Source organism: Panthera pardus, unplaced genomic scaffold, assembly GCF_024362965.1.
Source record: "Panthera pardus isolate Hobbes unplaced genomic scaffold, ASM2436296v1 HiC_scaffold_2, whole genome shotgun sequence".
NCBI lineage: Eukaryota > Metazoa > Chordata > Mammalia > Carnivora > Felidae > Panthera > Panthera pardus.
The window spans coordinates 41,237,288-41,252,427 of record NW_026526765.1 but is presented as its reverse complement, the minus strand read 5'-3'; the positions used below and the strand labels follow the sequence as shown (position 1 = coordinate 41,252,427).

General features: G+C 44.4%; 1 protein-coding gene across 5 annotated transcripts in view; it reads left to right on the top strand.

Annotated features, from left to right (window-relative positions):
* The window catches only part of HTR4 (5-hydroxytryptamine receptor 4), a 174,447-nt gene that overhangs the window by 129,683 nt on the left and 29,624 nt on the right, over nucleotides 1-15,140 (top strand). The gene's annotated exons all lie outside the window — the stretch shown is intronic.

Sequence of the window (15,140 nt, the reverse complement as noted above, 5' to 3'; positions counted from 1 at the left end):
CAGACTATTTATAAGTTAGGTAAATAGCTAAGACTGCATGCTTAGCAATGCAGAGACGGCATGCAGAATTTAGCTTTGGGGATGGATTTCTCTGCTCCCAGGCCAGGCTGAGATGACTCCCTGGTTCTCCAGGTTCAGACCTCGCCCAAAGCTGGGACACTCACCTGGCCTCTCAGAAGGCTGAGAATTTCAGCCGGCACTTCCCAGAGAACTTCTTGTTTGTCTGACTTGGCTCTTGGCTGCTGTCCTCCATTACCCACCGTCAATCTGCCTGATAAACAGGGGTTTTTTGTTGACTTGGGGAATCTCTAGGGCTGTGTTGTCCTATAGGGTAACCATTGACATTCCAAACACTCAGTAGCCGTATGTTATAAATAGAATACTTTCATTATTGTAGAAAGTTCTACTGGAGAAAACAACTCTAGAGCTCTGTGAGCCTTCTGTCTGGAATAAGGCAGCATATGCTTTCCTTCGGACTTATGAAGTGTTATCAACCAAAGCTCAATAATAAATAAGGCAATTCTGACGGATGCGCCATATAAGTCTTTGACATTTCCACGCACAATATATTCAGGTTTAAATAGGGAATCAATAGGGGAGGAAAATATGAAGATAGAGAGAAAAAGAAAGTGAGAAAGAGGCAAAGAAAACTAAAAACCAGTAGGAGAAAAGCATTTTTTTTCCGGGCTATTACTTTTTGTTGTTTCCTTGATAAATAACAATGGTCAGAAGTTATCCTTGTATTTAGTTGCTGTTTAATTATCTACTACCTGTGCCCCCAGCTGGACTGTCAGTACATAAGGGCAGGTAACATGTCTATTTTATTTCCGAAAGTTCCCCGAGGGTATAGCCCTTTGCTCAGTTAATACCCTTATTGGTTGAATGGATGGACGCTCTTATCAAATCCCGTTAACCACCTGGAATAGGTATACTCAAATAAGTTTTCACCACTTAAAAAAAAATATTTATGAATCCCACAACCGGAGTCTTGTTTTTTTTTTCACTGTGCTGCTGCTTCCCAACTTTCAATCTCAACACACCAGAATTCCCCTTTTAAACAGAGGTTTTCACACTGCAGTCTAGATTACCCATGGATGAGCCAATAATTTAGGTGTGCTCTTACTTTGGATCCTGAGAGGTTTCGGCTAATGTTGGAAAGCTGTTTGACATTTAACAGCCATTTTGTGGCCTTTACCTTGAACTCCGGAGGTTACAATTGGATTCAACAGTTAGCTCATTGTTTTGAGCCAGTGCAGACTGAATCTGGGTGAATCGAAGATGGTTTGAGGATGACCTTGCCTCATATCCTGCAGCCTCCACCAGGGCTAGCTGCATAATTTGCAGGGTCCCTTGGTCAAAGGCAGATAAGGCTTCCACTGAAAGTATTAATATGTAAAGCCTTTTTTTTTTTTTTTTTTTAATCTGCAGTTTCTCTCTTAACTCGTCATGGCATATTTTCTTTGCTATTTACCTGTCCTCCAGTAGGAAAGTAAAATTTAATTTTAAATTGTTAGCAAAGATTTACCGTTTATAGTACCCAAAGCCAGTTTTAAATGCAAACATGAGAGCATTTCACTTGTATGGAATCACCAAAATGACACAAACCATGCAAATCGTATTTGACAATTCAAGGGTGCTTACGGACTTTGTTTTTACCAGCCAGTGCACAAAACTCATGCAAGTGTTTGTACCTCACCTCTTGAGAGTACACACACACATTCCGCTAACACGCTACCTTCAGCTAACTGACAAGTAAAGAAGGACTAAAAGGGAAAAGAGCCGTGGTTGGCTATATCTCATCCTTTCTTTCTCTGTTGATATTTTCAGCAGAAGTGGTTGGCAAATACAAGATGATAGAGGGTTTTTTTGGTGGTTCCCCCTCCTTCTTCGAGCAGCACTGCCTTCCTCCTGCATTTGCCAAGTTCTGGTCAGATGGAAACCGTGACCTTCAGGGCTGTCTGTGTTCCCAGTTAGTCAGTCGTACACGTGTTGATATGAAGCGTGAGCGTAGGATTCTAGTGGACCTGTGATCTGTGGGAATTCAGTAAGACTCCCTGGTAAACATATTGTAGAAGTTGCTGACCAAGAGACGATGGAAAACAGGAAAAACACTTTCTATACATGATGTGTTCACCTTGTATTTGCTCTGAGGCATACTTTAGGCATGGCGAGTCTACCAGAATCCTGTGCTCGTGGGGTATCATTAACGTTTTGAGGCAGCAAGGAACTATGGCGGACACACACATGCACCTATAGCCTGTGCTCGCCAGTGCCCCAGATATCACTGGTACATGTTCCGTTGTCCCTCCGACTTCGTAGGTTCAAAGATAAACTTACTAAGAATTTCAATATGGCAGCAAACAGAGCATTAAACCAAGACCTGGGTTTCTGTCTGGCTGCACTGCTCACACAGCCAGGAAGCTGGCCTGTCCCTCGTCCTTCCCAATCACAACCTAAAGCAACCTCTCAGGGAACATTGCTCTTGTTGAGAGAACACCAGGAAAACAGAATAACAACATCAGAAGAGCTCCCCTTAACCTGAAGTTTAGTAATCAAGTGGCTTAAGCTGCCCTCCAGGATGCCCTCTTTTGGGCCGAAGTGCTGAGGCCTAAGCATTATTCCCTCCACGGAGACATTTTTCAAGGAAAAGTTCCCACCTCTGACTTAGAGGGAGGTGAACTTGAGTTATGAAACCAAAAGCATAATGGCTGTCATGCGGGGGGGTTGGCACACCTGGGTTTTAGTCCTGACACTTGTCATTTACTATTGATACAAATGTTAACATGTGACCAGACATTTCTGGGTCTCTGTTCCTTCATCTGTAAAATGGGAATACTATGAGAACCCATCTCCTAGGGCTTTTGTTAAGGTTAAATACGAGACTGTATGTGCAGAGCTGAGCCCAGCTCCTCTTACACAGAAAGTGCTCAATAAACGGAAGCTGGTGTAACTGCTGTTATTATAATTGTATATATAACATCATTCATATCTTGGTTAAACAAACTTCTCCAGTTATTTTTTCAGCTTCCTGATAAGCATTTCGTAAGAAATGAGTCAATAGAAATCTCTGTGCTCTCTAAACACTGCTCCCACGCAAGGAATGCCGCCCTCCCTCGACTGGAAGAAAAACCAGGGATGAATTAAATTAAATTAATCACACTGTTTATAAATAATTGTTTAAGCAACAGGAGACAAGACTTGTTTCCTGGGTACATTATGCCTCTTGCTGAACAGTCGGGACTGTTATTTTGAATATGCCTTCTGGCTTTTAAATTACCTGTCGGCATTTCTCTGACCCAATCTAAAACGTGCTAACCATGCCGAACAAGCTGCGTACGTTGTCTGTGCCTTTGGTGTTCCTCTTTTGCTCTGCAGGTGCTGGACTTGGTGCTACGGTATTGAGGTTCCGTGTACCAGCCCTCTGAGACTGGCGCCCACAATAAAGAGGGGTCAGGCATGCCACTCTGCAGGGCAGACTTCAAAACCACACCCAGCTCCAGAGACGCCCAGAGTGGTCCGGGGTCACGAATGGAGGCAGGATGGTGTGGGGTTCCGACCCTTGAACCTGGATCACACTAGAGCTGCTTGAGAGCTGTTAGTACCTGAGCCTGGGCTCCACTGGTAGAGATTCTATATAAAGGGTCCAGTTGGGGACCAGAAATGCTTCTGTTTTAGGAGGTCAGGAGTACTGCAGTATTGAGATCCCTTGGTTTGGTGGCCAGAGCAGGGAGCCTGTGTCGATCACCAAGGAGTCATTGTTTCTTTCAGCACCAATAGAACAGGGAAGTGCCTTCAAGTTTAAGCCTCGTTCCATGTCTTAAATACTGAGCTAGTGCGGGCATAACCCATTAGTTCTCAAATGGGGACAATTTTGTAACCCAGGGGACAATTGGCGATGTCCGAAAGCATGTTTGGTGCTCCTGACTGGCGGGGGCTACTGACATCAGTGGATTTCGGCCAGAGATGCTGCCGAAGCTTCCAACTATGCATAGGGCAGCCCCCGACCCCATTGCAACAAAGAATTGTCTGGCCCAAATTGCAACATAGTGCTGAGGTTGAGAAACCCTGCTTGAAACGGATTCTCTGGGCTTCGCAACATAGACTCTCCTTACCACTGACAGGCGACAGCAAGAGGGGTCTTTTACCAGCGCCAGGGGACAATGTATGCTTTTACCTGCCCACTGCAGTGCCCTGCACCACGCGACTCCTCTTTGTTTTTCGTTTTTGTTTTGTTTTGTTTCTTTATTTTGAGAGAGACCGAGAGAGTGCAAGCGGAGGAGGGGCAGAGAGAGAGAGGGAACCAGAGAATCCCCAGCAGGCTCCGTGCTGTCAGTGCACAGAGCCCGATGTGGGGCTGGAACTCATGAAACCGTGAGACCACGACCTGAGCCAAAATCAACAGTCGGACGCTTAACCGAACTGAGCCGCCCAGACACCCCGCCACGTGGCTTCTCTTAACTCACATCCATTCCCAAGATGAGACAAGTTGAAAAAAAACCCAAAACCCTGTAGAACACGATAACTGGTGTCAGTTCTGCGAAGCAGGGCCCGGAATTTCTGTGGTTACGGTGCCGGCAGTAACCTTGCTGAAAAGCCCTTTCCACCAGGCAGGCTCTGTGAGCTTGTTCTCTTACAGCATGTACTTGGCAGGGACACAGCCCTCCCGATTTAGTCGGAGCAGCTGTTCAGGAAGGAATTGCCTCCAGAACACTCTAAGAGACCCACCAGAAACCCATACTCCTTGGAAACGTGTGTTCGGTCCACGGTGTCAGGATGCAGGTCCCTGGCCCATAGAGGCGGTAAAGTTCCATCTTATACTGAGTGTCGACAGACTGGAGTGTGTCCAGAAAAGGGTAAACACCATGATTTCCCTTGCAGAATTCAGGACCTAGGAGCAACAATGTCAGGCACAGGGGAGGCTGAGCTTAAAGGAAATCATGGTCATCAGCATTTTTTTTTTTATTTATTTATCTGAGGACCATTACACGAAAAGGGGATCTGGCTTGTTCTTCAAGGTTGCAGGGAGAGAAGTAGGGACAAAAGACTGAAGTTTTACGAGTTCGTATTTCAGCACAACATGGCATGGACTGCCTTTCTAGGGAGTTCCTAATAAGGGGATTAAAGTAGACAAGAAGTAGAATAAAATAGGAGAAATTGGGACAACCACCAGTCACTTAGAAGTGGTGATCAAGGGGTGCCTGGGTGGCTCAGCCAGCTGAGCGCCCAACTCTTGATTTTGGCTGAGGTCATGATCGCATGGTTCATGACATTGAGCCCCACATTGGGCTCTGCACACTGACCACATGGAGCCTGCTTGCGATTCTCTCTCTCTCTGCCCCTTCTTGACTTGCTCTCTCTCTCTCTCTCTCTCTCTCTCCCTAAATAAATAAATAAACATTTAAAAAAAAGAAGTGGTGGTCAACATTGGTCACTGGAAGCATTGACTTGAATGAGCATGGCGAAGAAAGGGGCGGGAGGTCTAAGGAAACGCCCTCAGATCCCTCCTTTGTGGCTGCGTGAGTTACGGAACCGCAAGAAATCCTCCCACAGTGCAGCTACACTCGAGAGGGAGCAAGACCTACCTCAGTCATTTTATTTCATTTGGTTGGAGCTGGAGACTTTCTGGAAAGATGGCCAGTGGGAAGAAATGTGCCAGAGGTAGTAGTGTTAATGCCAAGGGCCATTCTGTTTTGGTTTAGGATTCTTCCGGCAGTCTGTGGATGGGAGGAAGTTTAGACGTATCTAAGGAAGAAATTTATCCCCAGGCTGTATAGATGCTCCGTGCTACATAGCTGATTCAATGCCTGTGATTCCGTGTGAGGGAAATATTGTCCCATCCACCCATCACGATAAATTTCTATCACTTGAGCCCTTAATATGAACATAGTTACTATTTAAATATGTTTAGGGAGAAGGAGCCCTAGGCTGAGATTAGAGAAACATCCCCCTCAATCTGGTATTCATGTTCTTCATTTCTCGTATGTCAGGGCCAGGACTTCAGGCTCTGGAAATAGCAAGGCAGTATCCCAACCTGGGAGGAGCCAGAGTACTGTAGAGCAGTTTAATATCATGACCAAATGCATAGGACTTGGTATTTGACAGACCTCAGTTTGACTTCAGGTCCTGCCACCTTGAAGCTATGTGACCCTGGGCAAGTTACTGGCCCTTTCTGTGCCTCAACTTCTTCCTGTTCTAAATGGCCCTTGCTCATAAAAGTGTTGTGAGGCTTGTGTGAGATACTGTACATATGGATCCTGGAACACAGCAGCTATTGATAAACTGAGTTCTCATTGTCAGCATCAGCATCTTTCGAGGTGAAAAGTCAGAGACGCAGGTTAGCAGAACGAGCCTCCTGTCACGCGAACGCTGGTTCGTTGTCAGAACAGGTGGTGGAGGGAAGCACTTGGGTGCCAAAGTCACCATAATAGCCTCCTGACAAGGGGCAGGATGGTTCCTGAGCAGCAGGCTCAGAAGTACTTCACCTTCAAGTATATGGGAGCCGCGGCGAACGGAGGCATGCAGCAGGTTCTAGCTGCCGTTCTTCTAGAAGCACTGTGACGTCGTCTCCAACCCCTGCGCGAGGAGACCCAGTGAATAGCTTCTGGTTATAGAAACAAACAACTGTGTGTGTGCTCTGGGTTAGATTCAAGCCAAGAGCCAAGAACCTCCTTTTCAGAAAATGATCTCTGAACGTCTCGTCTTGTTTCCATGCCTATGTTAGGTTATTTTTAACAAGATTCTTAGAAACACTTCACAGTTAGAATTGTTCTTGGAGAGGCTTTTATTCTCTAAGAAACGAGCGAATCTGTGTTTTGATCAACATGACAAACAAATATATTTGGAGCCTGCTCCTCTTCCTTTTATTCTTTTCAGACTTTCGTTTCCTTCGCTGGCTGGTATAATGTAATTTGTTCCTGTGTTTGTGAATTGGCCTTGCCTGCTTTACGTTTCTGCCTCTGGAGAAAGGAGTGTGTGTGTGTGTGTGTGTGTGTGTCCATGTGTATACACATACATCCTGGGCACACACACCTATACATATGTGATTGTCACATATAATAATATATGTCATATATTGTCGTAATATAATATATTGTCACGTATAATAGTCAGTTGCGTTAGGAATAATTTGGTTTCCTAGTCTGGACGTTCCCCCTCGCGTTTCTCCTCCTCCTCCTCCTTCTCTATCATCGTCATCGTAAGATCTACCATTTACTGAGCACTGGTTTGTATGCGAGGCATCTATGCGGAGTGTATCACATGCACCATCTTACTGAATCTTTAATATACTCTATGGAGCAGGTATTATTATTTCCATTTCACTGATGAGGAAACTGAGACTCAGATTAATTTGGCCAGCGTCTTACAGCTGGTGAGGGTTAGGACCAGGATTCTCACGCATGTTCATCTGATTTCGAAGCCCTTGCTGGAAACCACCAAACTGTGCTCCTTACTAGTGAACGGAAAACCCTTGAAAGAATATAGAATTTTTGGTTCTTGGACGTCAGAAGGGCTTGAGAAGTGATCTGACCAAATATTCCAGCTAATGCAGTGGTCTCTTCTGTAGCTTATCTGATAAGTGGTTTTCAATCGCCCCCCTCATGAGAGGCAGTTCATTATTATTCAAAGCAAGGCATTTTATTGTTGGAACAGCCCTAGTGGTTGCAGATTTGGGTCAGATTTTACTTCTCTATATCATAGCGTCATCAAAGCTTCGAGTTTTATAGCTGGAAGTGATAACAGAGCTCGAGCAGTCCAGTAGTTTTTAAACACATTTTTGCAGATGTGGAAATCTTTTGTTCAAATGGAATCTTCCTTGGACGTGTGAGCAATAAAGTATAACTGCTTTGATCACAACAGATGCTTATATGGGGATGTGTGTGCACAGAGCCGTGACCATCGACCCCATCCCTCCAGTGTCTCCTGTGGCCACTCCATGGGGTTGTTAGTCTTGTTAAGAGATGCCTGAAATAGACTAGCGAACCCAATATTTTACAGAGAAGAAAATGAGGCTCCAAGATGTAAGATGTTTAAGACGATTCTGCTGTATGAGCAGAACAAAGATCTGAATCCAGGTCTCAGAACTCTGAGTCCTTCTCCCTGATTCATTCATCTCTTGCCTTTTTATTACATGCCTAATGTGGGTCAGGCACTGTTTCAGGCAGTAGGGACACAGCAGATTTCTAGATAGGCAGGATCCCTGCCATGAAGGAACTCACAATTGAGATTTTATCATCCCATTTCTTTTTGATGGTTTGAGCCCTTGGAAGCAGACACACACACACACACACACACACACACACACACATAATCAAGCCATCCTGGGCAACTTTCTCTGCATTTAGGCCAGTTTGCCCATGACTTGCCAAAAGAATGGACTCTAGAACTGAACTCAAGGCTATTCACGTATTTGGTGATTTGAGGGTGACCTTTTCTTGACACTATTGCAAATTCTAATTGATTTTTTCTGCCTCTGATTTTCTTTGGGGACAATGTGTAGAATATAACCAGAGAGAGACAACCTATTTCATATGTAGCATTCAAGACGATGGAAAGGCCATTCAGACCTGTGGGATTTGAAACTGTAAATGCCAGCTGGGTTGAGTTCTAATAGAACAACCTTGAGCAACATAGTGGGAATTGTAGTGGACAGATAGTGAAGGGCATAGAAAGCCCTCCTGGCCTCACCCAACCTGGTTGTCCAGCTCATTTCCCTCAACTCTTCCCCAGTCTAACTCCCTGCGTAATAAGCGTGCAAGATCGATCAGTTTTCTGCAGATAGTGAGTTCTCCCACCTCTGGATTATTTCTGCTGCCTTGAATGCTCTCTCTCTCTCTCGCTTTCCTGCCTGGGACAAGCCTACTCATTCTTCAAGGCAGCGTTCCAACACGAGCTCTCTAAACTTTCCTGGTCCCCACCCCCTCAATCTCTGAGCAATAACTAATCACTTCCCCCTCTGGGCTCTCTTACCACCTGCTTCTCCTCTTGAAGCTTAGTTCACCCCGAGGGATCGGAAGTACTCTTATGCACCTGACACATTCTCTACTCACCTGGGCAGCCTCCCAAGAGCAGGCCATTTTCTTACCCGCAGGGGCTAGGACCCGAGGGTGCCTGTTGACGGAAGGTGCACGTTCAAGGTGCATGCTGGTGCAGTGAGACGCCAGTTAGATCGCCCGGTTCCGATCCTGGCTCCACCTGGTGACAGATGTTTGACTTGGAACAAGTTACTCGGCCTCATTCCAGTCAACCAGAACCTGCAAATAGTAGCACCTGTGTCAGGAGATTGCTGTGAAAGTTATGTAAGGTAACCCACGATGTGTTTAGCACAGTAAATGGCACATAATAAATAAATTTTGGCTGTTTTTCTTGTGGGTCCGCACTTTTAAAGCATTTTCTCCTAGATATTTTCAGGTTCAGCCACATTGAAATAGTTCAGCAGAAAAAAGCTGTCAGTCTGATCCCCCAAAGACTCAACGTTCCGATCCTTTTGTTGGTCATTTAGGAACTGTGGTAGGCAAGGAGGGGGGAGAAAGGTCTCACCAGGAGAACGGTTTGACCTCAGTCATCTGCGCATATGAGAGGTAGGGCGAGAGGTGCCTCAGGATTGGAACAAGCCGTGCCCACTGATTGACCTTGCACTTCGGCATACTGAAACACAGACACATCTGAGGCCAGGGGTGGGGTTAAAAAGCTCTGGGAATACATTGTGTCCAGAGGCAAAAGTTAGTTAGGCATTTCAAACTGTGCAAACTCAGCTATTTGGGTCTTTTCGACAAGTAGCAGAAAATAGCAGGAGTGCTGGCCTGGGGTTTTAGAGCCATCACCCCGCAGACGCATCACTTTATGTCCTTGTCAAGACTCTGTGTTCACTCACTGCAAGTCAGTTTTCCCATCTGTCTGATAAGAACTTTCGTCCCTTGCCTGCTACTTTCACAACTTCTACTGTATCGGCATTCTACCCATGCTACTATTTATTTACTATTTACCTTTAAATACATTTTTTTTTTAAATGCGTACTTATTTATTTTGAGAGAGAGAGAGAAAGAGAGTGTGATCAGAGAAGGGGCAGAGAGAATCCCAAGCAGGCTCCGCACTGTCAGCACAGAGCCCTACGTGGGGCTCAATCTCACGAACCGTGAAATCGTGACCGGAGCCAAAATCAAGAGTCGGATGCTTACCCAACTGAACCACTACCTTTAAATACATTTTTAATCTGAATAAGTGTATTTGTAAAGGAAGCTATCATGACCTTGAATGCAAAACCGTATAGAGAAGATTGTTTTAAATATAGTGCAATGAAAACAAAACCAGTTATTATTTGTATAAATTATGGTCACTAAAATTTGACTTGATCCCATTGCTTGCCAAAGACTGTGAGCCTAAGGCCTGCTCTCCATGTGTTAGGTATTAGAAACTTGTTAAAGCCAGAGGGGGCACCAACTGAGTCTTTTTCTTTAAAATAGGCAGAATGATCTCCCCCCCCCACTCTCAAAAATAAAAATAAATAAATATAAAAAATATGTATTTAAAGGGGGTGCCTGGGTGGCTGAGTTGGTTAACTGTCCAACTCTTACTTTCAGCTCAGGTCATGTTCTTACGGTTCGGGGGTTCGAGCCCCGCATCTGGCTGGACACTGTCAGTGCAGAGCCTGCTTGGGATTCTCTCTCTCTTCCTCTCCCTCTGCCCCTCCCCTGCTTGTGCATTCAAGCATGTGTGTGTTCTCCCTCTCTCAAAAATAAAAGAAATAAATACTAAAAATATATGTTTTAAAAATAAATAAATAAAAATAAGCAGAATAAGTTAAAGAGATATCAGACACCCTTACTATGATTCAGATTATTTAATTCTGTGCCCACTGTTTGACACATCCCCTGTGGATCACACCCCATGTTTGGAAAATACTGGCTCTTCCATAGTCAAGATTCTATTGTGGTTGATAATGAATCTAAAGACAAATGAAGAAATTGACCTAGGGCATTGCCTTTTGAGCGATCGAACTTACTGATAACATAGTGCAAGCCTGTGTGTTCGCTGTTTATAGACAATTCAATTAGTTTCAATAAGCTAATTGTACCCAAGGATTTTATTTTTCCATCACATAAAGAACACATTCCAAACTTCGCTCTTTGCATATTTTTTTAAGTTTATTTATTTCGATAGAGAGTCGGGAAGGAGCAGAGAGAGAGAAAGAGAGAGAGATAGAGAATCCCAAGCAGGCTCCACCCTGCCAGCTCAGAGCCCAACTCAGGGCTGGAACTCATACACCATGAGATCATGACCTAAGCTGAAATCAAGAGTCAGATGCTTAACCGACTGAGCCATCCAGGTGCCCCTCCTTTGCGTTTTTAACTTCTCATTTTTATGATTCATTGCCAAGTCTTATTTCATCATCAGTGTCATAAAAAGCCAGAAGTGCCCCCTGATCCACTTGGCTAAAATGCACTGCTGTGTGCATTTCAGTGCTTCCATTCCGATCTCTTGTGGACCACCACTGAATGCCTCATGTTATAGCTCTGACCCTTCCCACTCACCTGTACTTTCCCTTTGAAGCCCCCTAAGTGTCTGGCCCAAAGCACGGCCTCAGGTGTGAGTACAATACTGGATATCCACCTGCTCAGAGAATCTTCTACTCCTACATGCATAGGAATTAGCTGAGAGCATTTTTTTTAAGAAATGAAGATGCTTGCTCTCCCCACCCAACCCCTGACCTCTCACCCCTGCTGACAGAGGTCAGGAGTGGATCCTGGGACTCTGTATTTATTGTAGGTTCCCAAGATAATTCTGATACACATAACCTCTGGACACCACCTTGCGAAAGATGACTTCACCAGTCTCCTTCTTCTGGAACACAAGTAATTGTAGGTCTGTTTCATCAACTGTTCGCGTTCAACTTCGCCACAAAACTCTTCCCTGCACACAAATGACTTCCACATTCCCCGGTGGACAGGGTTCCTAGTTTGGGAGGCAGAATGCTCGATTTGTAGTCCTGGATCCCCCTCTCCCATCCATCAGCCCATGCCCCTACATTGACCTTCTTCCTCTTTTCACATTGAAATGATAACCCCATACCCTCCTATCTTAATGGATTTGTGTAAACGATTAAGTATGGGAAAAGATACGAAAATGCTTTGTACATCGTAGGCGATTTTACTAAAACCACCAAAACAAGAAATGGCACTTGAGGAACTCGTGTATTAAAATGTCGGAGGTTCTTTCTTAATGAGGTTTTCCATCAGGGATTTTGAGCGGCTCTGCCAATGTTTTGCCTAAGCATATGTTTGAGGAGAGACAGTTGTGGTCTCGCTGCATTCTAAGTTGTGGCATGTCGGCTGTCCTAGCCCATCCTCCCCAGATACATTTAACAGCTTTGCAGGGTGATTTCACAGATTCAGAAATTGAGGTCTTTCAGCTTCTTTAATACAAACCAAAAATTAGCCTCCCCGTGTTTCCAGTGAAACCTCTTCCCTCCATACGGAATATAAAGTATCAGATACTAACAATAGGATATGAAAAGCCAAATTCAAGCAATTAGCCACAGCTTTGGAGAGCAGTCCCACACGCAGCTGGTGCCCAATCAGAAGGTCTGGATCTGTCACCCACCATCTCTGCCTCTCATAGAATCAGAATGTCAGAGCCACAGAGGATCTTCTAGATGATCCTCCTCCTCATTTAGCGAATGGGGAAAGTGAGGCACACGAAAGGGAGTAAGTCATGAGAGGAGGCACGTGCGGATGAGCGGTAAAAAGGCGTTAGTTCCCAGGTCCCTGCGTTCTGGCTTCCATTCACCTTGCAATACTCTGTGCATTCATGTAGCCTGAAGAGGAATGCAGACATCCAACAGTGGTTCCATGGTCATCTCGATCTTTATTTCTGACGCTCTGGAAGGATTGTATGAGAGAGCCAGTGTAACCTTGAGAAACGCTTCTCGGAGAACCTCCTCCATTCTCCCTGACTGCTCTGGAGCCTTCCGCATACCTGACTCCGTAGCTCTTGTTAGCCCTTATCTTCTGCACGTTGTCCGTCCTCTGTCCTCATTCTGTGCTGTCTCCTCACCCAGCTCCTCTCTTTGACTATGCCCTCCTGACTTTTCTCCTGCCTTTTGCAGGACTTTTTTCCTTTTCAGCTTTGTATCCCCAGCTCCCCATCACGGAATATACATGTGCCACTTGGCAAAGATTCTCTTTTAGGGGGCAGGAGGTGTCTCCAGGAACGAGTCCTGTGTTAACATCCCAGTCGCACTGTGTTTCAGTAAAAGGAGGAGCCACATCACCCTGCAGCCTTCCCACAGGTGGAATAGATACAATACAAACCCCTGCACATGCTCCTTTTACCCTGGAATCTGTCACAGTGGGACAAGGAAACGCTAGGGCAGCAGCACGTGAACACTAGACTTACCTATGACAGTTCTCGAGACAACGAGTAACAATATATCAGGACAATTAAGAGCACAGACTTTGGTATCAAAAATGGCCTAAATGTAAGGTCTGATCCTACCATTTATTAACTGAGTAAATTTGGGGAAATTATTTAAACTCTGTGAAACTCGGTTTCCTCGTGTGTTAAATGGGCACAAAATACACAGATTAATACACATATAACACGCTTAGCCTAATGCCTGGCTTGGTTTTATTGTTGCTGATGGTGGAAATAAAAAGTGTGATAAAAAAGGAAATGTGGCTAGTGGGAAATGAGAAACCCTTCCTTCCTTCCTTCCTCCTTCCTTCCTTCCTTCCTTCTTTCTTCCCTTGTCTCCTTCCTTCCTTCCTTCCTTCCTTGTCTCCTTCCTTTGTCCTTCCTTCCTTCCTTCCTTCCTTCCTTCCTTCCTTCCTTCCTATTCGTTTTTTTTTCTTTTAATAGATATGTTTAGTGATCAAGACATAAAAATGGAGGGAGGTATATGAAGACTTGAGGTTGCATCTTGAGTTATCTAGAGAGCTTTTACTTGAAAATAGCATAGAAGAAGGAATATATAGCCAAGGCTGAATCAAAGCTATGTTCAGAGCAAGTAGCAAATCCAGAAATAGTTAGATCTCAATATTTAGGGAAGAAATCTTGCATATTCTATTGAAATAAGAATAGTCTTCCATCCGGAAAGATGAGAATATTATAGGGAGAAGGTTGCCGTCCAGGATTCATGAAAAATATTTAACTGTCTCTGAGCCAAGATGTATTCTATCTCAGGGGATTAAAGGAGCTAGTTGATAAGATCTCTGACTGGTGCTCTTTTGAGGGCGGGGGAAATGAGGGCAACCTGGAGGGAGACTAGTAAATATTGCCCCAGTTCTTAAAAAAAGACTAAAGCTAGACTCCAGAAACGGTAGACTCATAGCTTGAAATAGACCTTACCAAAATGCTAAGACAGCTATTACACAAATGATTTGTGAGCAAGAGTCAGCGTTGTTTCATTAAAAAAACAATTCATGCCAACTAATTTCATTATGAGGACAGATTTACCGCGGGGCAGATTCATTTCTGCAAAGCTCTGGATAAAGCCTTCCATGGGTGGGTTTATTCTCAGGCCCACTGAGTGTGAGCTGTTCCCGGGGAAGGCAGTCTGTGCCCGAAACAAGTCTATTTCAGCCCTGCCCTAATCAACGGGGTCGTTTTGTTTTTGTTTTTGATCCTCCCTGAAGACCAAAGAGCTAGAAGGCAGAATGACACTAAACTGAAAGGTCTAGGTAGCAATAAATTATCTGATCTTCTGTGTGCTTGTGAAATCCTTAAAGTCTAGTTGGAACAGGTGCTAAATGATTGCATCTTGAATGTTGCGATTGTTATGATTTAGAATGACCTCAATTGACTAAAATGATACCAAACCTATAAAATGAAATTTATCTGAGACTAATGTAATGGCCTGTATTTTGGCATAAATAGAATAAAATAATAAATAAATAAATAAACACTCTGCACCCATTTAATAAAGAACCACAGGAATTGACAGCTCTTTGTGTCAAAAAGATACAAATTGTTAACAAGCTCCCTGTAAGCCTAGAGCAAGTTGCCATTGTTAGTGTTGACTACATTCATACAGAAGTAAACTGATGATGAAAAGTGCATGATATATACAAGTCAGGCTCCCTGTGTAGATTTGTGCTGGTTCTGGGTACCGTATGTCAAGAGAGATCATCATGATAGGGATTGTT